A 7,564-nucleotide genomic window follows, 5' to 3' on the forward strand; every position below is an offset into this window, starting at 1 on the left:
ATCTGTCAAGCCTGGCGTATGTTGTGTGTGCATTTTTTTCTCCCCCACTCATCTCTCCTGTAGCCCCACCTTCTGTCCCCCTCATACACACACACACACACACATATACACCTTCTCCTCCTCCTCTTTGTACCCTATTTACCGTCCAATCTCCCCCCATGATCGTTAAGCAGCTCCTAACTATCTTACCAGGAATGTGGACCTGATGGTGGCAGATCCATCACGGGAAGTGTTTATATACCGTCCAATGGACCTCTGAGGTCATACTTAAACGGATGTCCATAAAATCCCTGCAGGTGAATTATGGGTATCTATATGGCGGTATCCTTGAGCAAGGTTAGAATGGTAATGAGCGTCATGCGAAACTTAAAAGTGCCGGTAATGCGACAACTGGGCCATGTGAATGTATGTGTATGATGAGATACAACTGATCAGAAAAAGGCTTCAAGGTTGTTTTGTCGATACATTTTTCTCTTCTAATCAGACAATTGGTTATCCTAAAGGACATTTAGGCATACTGTAGTGTGTGTAGTGCCTGTGGGTGTGGGGTGTGTGAGTGTGTTTGTGGGCGCATATGTGACACATTCTAAAGCTTTGGTCCTCATGCCGGGATTGGATGTAATGATCGGAGATTTCTTTTGAAAAATGTGACTACATTTCTGCGTTGTTGAAAATCAACGACACATCGCTAGTCAACTAACACAGCTTGTTTTGTGAGTCTGCTAACAATGTAAAGTAGTGTTATAGTTAACTAGGTAGCAGTGGGGATTACTCACCGAATTCATTGCGTTGCAGTATTTTGGCTTGACTAGCGAGTTTGTGTTGCGATTCTCAACAACGTTGAAACGTAGTTACGTGTTTCAAAAGAAAGGTCTGAACATTTTGATTGGTTGCCGACATGCGAACCAAATGATCAGACTGTGTCACATACAGTATGTGCTGTGAGGGCGCGTGTAGGGGTGTGTGTGCGTGTGCGTGTGTGTGTGTGTGTGTGTGTGCGTGTGCGTGTATGTGTATGTGTATGTGTGTGTGTGTGTGTCTGTGTGTGTATGAGTTTCTGTTCTCTACAGTTGCAGAGGAATTAGGTTTGAACTTAATGACCTACAATGCGTCCAACAGTTGGTGCAGCCTTGAGGAGAGCGCTGCCATGGCTGTCGTGCGTTGACTCCCAACACCACTGTTTGCCTCACCTCATTGAATTCTATTACGCCGCACGACTAACCCACACTAGTAGTAATAAGTAGTTCTGCTGTTACCTCCGGACGCTTGCCGCAGTGTAATCATGATGGTCTAGTCCAAGTCATGTGAAACAAATAGCCTATTTGGAAAAACCTAGCCTAGGTTTTCATGTAGTGCCTGCCCTCAGCACATCTGTGTAAACAAAATACCACCTTGCCTGGACTCACAAGCGCTTTTCATTACTGTCCTTTCCCTTTTGGCACGACAGTTTCATTTTTACGGCCGACTCTACTTTTACAGCTTTCATGGCAGCCAATACTGTACTCCTGCCGCCCTGTTTTATAGAATATGGCATCTCTCCAGTGCACATGGCGGCCAAGAGAGTTACAGACCAGAGGCATGTCATTTGCTACTATTCTGTACCCTCCAAACTCATTCCCGTGTATGAAATGCTTGTGTTTTTACGAGCAGCGATAAATAAGATGCTCCCTTATGGCCGGCCTGGGGAGATTAGGATGCAGAGGGAGCTGGGCTTGTTGGGCATGTTGCATGTTGGAGAGAGCCTTTCCCTGGAGTGTCGTGTGCGGATTTGATGGTCGCGCAGCTCCTGTTGGACAGTTGTGTTAGCGTGATGGATGTAGGCGGCATATGTACAGTAGACACACTGTGTGCATGCTAAACAATACAGCCTGGGACTGTACTGGAGGAGCTGATCTGCTATGACCACAGCGTTATGTGCTTGGATTTTTAAATGGAAAGGGTGTGTGTGGTAAAGGGGGAGGGGAGCCAGTGGAGGCTGGAGGAGGTAGTCATCGGAGGATGGGCTCCTTGTATGGAACATATGGAGTGAGGAATGGTATGAAAAAACATGATTACCATTCCTCGTTGCGATCGATGCTTTACGATGAAGCCGTCCTCCGACTACCTTCTACCTCCACCAGACTCCACTTCCCCTTTACACGTGTTGTTTGAAACCATTCCTCATTCCGTTCCATGCTTTACAATGAGCCAGTCCTTTGATTTCTACACTGCAAAAAGTCATCTCTCAAAAACAAGAAAGAAAGCGATAACATGGGGGAAATTACTTAAAATATTACGCAGAGTAGCAAGTACAAAATATCTAGTCTCAAAGAACCGACAGATATCTTAAAACTAGTGCAGTCAGACTAAAAATAAGTACATCTTGTCTGGATACAAAGACAAGATTTAATAATAATTTTCTCAATATGTAAGAAAACTTGCTTAAATTTAGCAACCAATGCTATTGCAATCGTCTTGAAATAAGACCATATACCCTAGAATTTACATAGAAAAATAGCATGTTGTGCTTAGAATCAAGTAATCCTGACCTGACTGATTTATGAAGATAAATGTACTAGTACTAGAAACGAGATTGGCTTGCTTAAAAAAAGAATGAATCTCATTTCTTTTCACTTCTTTATTGAGGATTTGATTTAAGATATTTCATCTTACTGACATTTTACTTTCTGCAGTGTATCTCCACGGCCACCACTGGAGTTCCTTCGCCTATTCTCCCTGGGTCTGTCTCCATCGATCTCCTCTCCTCATTACTCTGAGCTACCTGGTGGTTGGGTGGCATCATCCCTCACCATTCACCACTGATCAGCAGTATTACAGTATAAATTATCGACTGTCCCCCCAAAGTGCATTTCACAGCACATTGTGTGACTTACTGAGTATGCTATCCATTAGTACACATACAGAGCCATTTGGATTCTACAAGATGTGTGTGCTTTGAAAGTTGGTCACAGCCCACACAGTTCAACAGGTTCATTTGAACAGACTGGTACAATTACAAGCATTATACAGTACATTTGAAGTTGTTTCTGTGCAATACTGTGTACAGTAAATGTGGTGAGCGTAGTCCATGTGTTTGTGCATACTGTGTAGGACTTATGTGTGGATAGGGTGGGAGCACTTGTGCAGAGGGAGAGACAGAGAGAGAGAGAGAGAGAGAGAGAGAGAGAGAGAGACAGAGACAGAGCGGGAGACAGACAGAGAGAGAGACAGACAGAGAGACAGACAGAGAAAGAGAGAGAGAGAGACACAGACAGAGAGAAAGAAAAAGAGAGAGAGAGACAGACAGACAGAGAGAGACAGACAGACAGACAGACAGAGAGAGACAGACAGACAGAGAGAGAGAGACAGACAGACAGACAGAGAGAGAGAGAGCTGCTACAGCAGTTCCTTTGACAGTTTCCACTCTGCCCGGTCTATATTAGCGTTGTCACTCTCGGAGCAGCATGGAGCCGTGCATGAGTGTGCACTGTGAAAACTGTCAGTGGATGTGGGCATGCACGCCACAGCAGGAGGGAAACACAGATGGACGCTTAAATATTCATACAAGTCGATTTGTTACTGTGTTCTAGTTGGTGCTGCACGACTGGCCTCACGTGTGGTAGAGAGAGATGGGGGGGGGGGGAGGGGTGAGAGAGAGAGACAGAGAGAGACAGAGAGGGGGGGGGGGTGAGGGATAGAGAGGGAGAGAGAAATAGAGAGAGAGACAGAGAGAGAGAGAGAGATAGAAAGAAAAGCATGAGGAGGGTGATGGACTGTTGTTCTTCCCCTCCAGTGGGTGTGGAGTGGAACTCCCAGGCTGTGCCACAGACTTATGCAGGAGGAGGAGGATTTCATCTTCTTCTTGTATGGATGTCGGTTTGGGTGCTTGGCTGTACTGTATGTGTTATACCCTGTATCTCATGAGTATGAGTATGAGTTCCTATTTCTAATCTAAATCCCTCTGTCTCTATTGGTCGGGCAAGGTTACCCAAAGGCTTTCCAATACATGAATCCTTGGAGGAATACTTTCCCTCTCTAGCAACCATTTGCATTATTTAGCACGGTCTAAAACTACCACATCCCTGGCTCATGTATTTGGCCTAAAACTATCACCCACTATCTTCCCACTGAACTCGTTCATACCGCTGCAAGACACTTGTCTTATCCCTCCATCTTTGCTTGAAAACTCATTGACATACTGTACATGCTGTATATACTGTATTTTAGATACTGCTACTAACTACTCACCAGGATTCCTATTGGAGAGATCGTCAGTGCAGTGAATCCAGGAAGAGTTCCTGGAAGAGCTGGCATGGTGGTCATAGCAACATCCCTCTGAATGATGACACCAACCCTGACACCAACGCAGGTGCAGTCTATTGCTTTAGGTGTGGTTCTGTGTTTTTCTGGCATCTGAAAGTAGTTGGAAGTGTATTCTTGTGATATAACTTCAATTCAGTTTAAACAAAGTTTTAAAAACAACAACTAATATGCTTCTGATATATGCTTCTGATGTGGCTTGTGGGAAAAAGAACATTGAGAGAAGACTACATATAGACTACATATAATACAGTACATAATAGTAGTACATAATAGAAACCAAAATCACTGTCTAAAACAGTTTTATTTGGCCAGTTGGAATATGAAGTTTAACTTAGGTGTCAATGGTGCTTTTTGGCACCAGTATTTCATTGTACAGCCGGCTTCAAAATCTCTCAGCAGGATATTGCTCCTCTGTGACATCTCGAGGACCCACAACAAGTCTGCAACTTCCTCAATAATTTTCCTCCTCTATCACCTTCAATTGGACCTACTGTATGCTATTCTATAAATAAACATTCCATTATACACTTTCTTTCTCTTCATCTCTCCGTGCTCTACCCATCCCCCCATCCCTGTCTCTATTTGAAGTAATGAAGCAGGTGTGAGGTCTCTGAAGTCCCATTTAAATGTACGCATTTGCATGCGCTTATACAGAGGAGAATGAGATGGTATTGTTCTATTCTTACAACACCGCATAAGTATAGAGAGCTCAGTTTGAGCCATGACGCTGTGCTATCGTCACTGCTAGGGAAGTGGAGTTTAATCTTGCCATTAATAACCTTGATCTTCCTCTCTCAAACCAGCTCATGTTCTTATCTTACCATTTTCATCCATTTTCGACTTTCCCAAAAGCCTCTTCCAGATATACAGTAGGTATCTCTTTCAGTTCAGCTCAAAGTCTTTTCACCCTCGATCTAGTCCTTTGGCTCAGTCCTGCTCTACTATCATGCCACGTGAATCAGCAACAGCAGAATAATGCCTTTGAGGTTTCCTTCAGAACGTATTACATTGGGACTCGGTCTGGCTAGGATGCTACCTATCATGAAATGTGCCCCTGCAGTCACTAAAGTCACTAATTCAGTCGCTCAGCAAAAAAGTTAGGGATTCTTTATTTGACAAAGCTGTACTTGACTTGGGAATAATAACCCTTGTGTGAGACTAGGATCACAGCTGCTGCTTGATCATTTCCTATCATCACCTGTGACTCTGTCCATGGTGCTGAAATACCTTACTTGTCCGTATTATATGGCTGTTGTCCATGGTTCTGAAATACCTTACATGTCCGTATATGGCTGTTGTCCATGGTGCTGAAATACCTTACATGTCCGTATATGGCTGTTGTCCATGGTCCTGAAATACCTTACATGTCCATATATGGCTGTTGTCCGTGGTGCTGAAATACCTTACATGTCCGTATATGGCTGTTGTCCGTGGTGCTGAAATACCGTACATGTCCGTATATGGCTGTTGTCCGTGGTGCTGAAATACCTTACATGTCCGTATATGGCTGTTGTCCGTGGTGCTGAAATGTCAGACAGGGCTCTGCTATAATATTGCAGGTGATCAGGGCACGTCTGTACAGTGTGTCTGGATGGGTCAGGGAACGACTGGTCTCGCTAGCCCAGCGGTTCTCAAACCTCTCCTCGGGCCCCCCAATCCTTCCACATATTTGATCTGTTCCACCACCAGCACACCTGATTCAACTAATCAAGTACAAATCATGATTGACTTGGTACTTGGCCCTTCTCATGTTATTGGAGTTGGGTCTCACAAGGAATGACTTTGAGTTTGACTCTAAGTTTTATCTGCAGTTGCATGGGACTGCTATGGGGAAGAAGTTTGCTCCAGCCTATGCAAACATCTACATGGCAGATTGGGAGCAGACTGTCTTCCCCAAATGCGTCAAACTTCCAGATGTGTACATCAGATATCTGGATGACATTTTTGGAGTTTGGTCACACTCTGAGGCGGATTTCAGGGAATTTATAGCTGTGCTTAATGGCCACCATGAATCGATTACAGTGAAATATAATTTACAAAAACAAAAAATTGAGGTTTTGGATACTGAGGTCTATAAAGAGGAGGGGGCTCGGAGGTTGGGAACGAGGGTGTTCTTCAAGCCGACGGACACTCATGCCCTACTGCACAAATCCAGTTACCACCCTAGACACACCTATAGGGGAATTGTAAAATCTCAATTAATAAGGTTCCATCGGATTTGTGCAGTGGAGGCGGATGTCCAGTCGGCAACCAGAACCCTCTTCCAAGCCCTGCAACCCAGGGGATATAGCAGGACTTTCCTCCGGACCATCAAAGCTGAGGTCCAGCAAAACTTTAGTAGGGGGGATAGACCTGCAAAAGAAGGGGACAATTGCAGGATAATTCCTTTTGTTTCCACGTTCTCCCCATCCTCGATGGAACTTAATACAATGATTAAAATCAATTTTAAAAGGACTCAAGATATCGTCGAACCGCTGGTGGATTTTAAAATCATTGCAGCCTTTAGGAGGAATACAAATATAAAAGATTTGCTAGTACATGCAGCATTAAAAAGCGATAAACAAGATAAACTAAAAAGACATTTAAAAACACCAAAATACATTACGAACATATATACAGACAAAGGGGCTCCAATCTGGAATGTTCTGGGTTTGGAGTCCTCAAACCTGGTATATGGAATAACATGTGGGGTCTGTTCTAAATGGTACATTGGTGAAACTAAGAACAAACTTTGTGAACGTTTAAAACAGCACCTTTACAGGGTAAATCGTATTGAGGAATCCACCCTACTGTATGAACATTTTAGAGATCATGGTAGGGAGAATCTCCTGATTGTAGGCCTGGAATCTGGAACCTGTTGGTCAAAAAGACAGAGAATGATGAGGGAAAGACACTGGATTAAAGAACTAAACACAATTTCACCCAGTGGTTTAAATGAAATATAAAAATTTACCTCTCATTTAATATGTACAGTCCAGTCCTGAAAAAAATCTGTAAAGGAAATAAACACTTACCTGCGATCCGATAGAACCTGAAAAAAGGGTTAAAAATAAAATAAAAAATACAGTTAAAATGGGTGCTTACCTGGATACGTACTGAAATTCTGAAGCCGGAGATCCTTGGATTGTGGATGGTCGACGACATAATCTGAACAAAGATCTGAAAGTAGAGAAAAAAACTAAAAGATTAGTGTTCCCGTGCATTCTGCGAGCCTTCGGGCAAGCAGAGCCTTTTATTCCCCTAACCTAACCCTAACCCTAAC

Source organism: Nansenia antarctica (genome assembly GCF_963989245.1).
Source record: "Nansenia antarctica genome assembly, chromosome: 5".
NCBI classification, from domain to species: Eukaryota; Metazoa; Chordata; class Actinopteri; order Argentiniformes; family Microstomatidae; genus Nansenia; species Nansenia antarctica.